Consider the following 2,020-nt stretch of genomic DNA (forward strand, 5'->3'; position numbering starts at 1 on the left):
GAAACACAAAGAAAAATAAAAGGTAATTTTTCTGATCACAAATTGAATTCACAAAACGAATATATAACCATATTATTTGCAATTGTGTCAAAGGCAACTTCAATGACTGAAACACAAATAAATGGAATGAGGTCTGTGTTATTGGTTGCACTTAAACTTCTAGCTGAAAAGGGTGGAAAGGGGCTTTCAATATCATATGAAACTGTCATCCGAAGAGCTTCACTTATACCAATTGTAGAAAAAGAAGAAATTACAAACAATTTTGATAAATGTGTTGGATATGGAATTTCAACAGATTCTTCAACATGTGGTGATCATTATCTCTCTCTTTATGCAAGATTTGTTTATAAAGATTGTACATTCGAAGAAAAAAGGTTAAGTATTTGCAGATATTACGATTCGAAAAACGCGATTAACTGGACAAAGTGGATCGATAAAATTGTGTGTAGTGTTTACAATTCCAATTTTTCAAAATTGTGTTCATTTTGTAGTGATGGAGATATAACATTGAAAAGTAATGATAATGGTGTCGCAGGAAAACTTACTGAAATTGTTGAAAGAGATGGAGGCTTGGTCGAGTGTTTTTTGGATAATTATTGTTGTGACCATAGATTAAACATATCAAGCATAACTGTATTTGAAAGTGGTTATGGGTACATTGTTGACAAATATTTGAGTGAAATACCCAAAGAACAAAATCGAAATTTGTTAATTCAGTATATTACTCATTACGACTTGAAAGGTGTAATGAACAAAGTAAGCCGTCTTAGTGAAACAAGATTTCTTTACACTGTTTTGGTATCAAATTGGGTGTTTGAATATTATGAAGAATTTGTAAATTTTATATTGTTGTCTGGTGTTGAACAAAACATCTCCAAAAACATACCAAACGACACTGAACTTGATGTGGTTTTTTTTACAAATCCAGTATTTGTAGGTGTTGTATATTTTGTCAATGTGTTAATGACAGAAATGAAAGCTCTGAGTGACTGGTTACAAACTGATGGCCTTTTGTTTTTTATGGCTTTTAAAAGGATAGAATTGTAAACTGTTTTCCAAAACTCTGTACCGTTTCCAAAATTTATATAAACCCTTTGTCCTAATTTCCCGTTATTTACTATTTTTTATTTGTTTTATTTTTTATTTTCCTATTTGTTGAACCAACAACGGTACACAGTTTAAAACCCTTAAAATTCAATACAATTTCAATTATTGAACAAAAAATCGGGAAATCACACAAATATTGGGTAAATCTTCCCCGATTTTCCAGGTTCGTTATTTGGTCAGTGGTTTATTTTGTGACTAAACATGAGTATAATTCTATCTTTCAAATAAACATAAGATAAATGTAATATAACGATAAACTAATGATGTAATGAAGGACATTATTGCATCAAATAATACAACACTTTAATTAATAATAAGTTTTTATTTATTTCAACAATTAAAAAAGTAATCGATAACATAAAACAAACATTTAAACAATCAAGGTTATTAATCAAAAGAGTCTTAAATAAAATAAACAGTTCAAAAATTTAAAAAACTTTTCAATTGTATAGCCTTAACCAATTTATCTTCTCTCAATGCTTGTTTTACTCATTGGTACTTTTCATTTTTATCCAGAACACGACTTGGTGATTCTGTAAACATGGACATTTAATTATAAAGTTGTGTTTTATGTTTTTGGCAAAATTTGTGTTATGGTAATCAAATTTTTGATCCCAAGTTTGTTTTTTATATTTTTCAAGTAAATTTTTGGTGCAAGATTTATTTGTCAAGTAAAACTTAAAAATAATCAGGTTTGTTATTTTGTTTTTTTCGAGTAAATATTTATAACAAAAAATGAGGGTTAAGCAAAGGAAAAATAATTTAGAAATTATTTGTCTAAAAAATCGGGGCATCCCAGTACAGAGTTTTGAAAAACAGTTTATATCAAACATTTATTTGATATACAAGTTTTAATTAAAAGTGGCGACTTTAAATACTTCAAAAAGTATTTGTATTGTGGAATCATTGAAAC

This window comes from Entamoeba invadens (assembly GCF_000330505.1).
Source record: "Entamoeba invadens IP1 unplaced genomic scaffold scaff_1105074726211, whole genome shotgun sequence".
Lineage (NCBI taxonomy): Eukaryota > Evosea > Mastigamoebida > Endamoebidae > Entamoeba > Entamoeba invadens.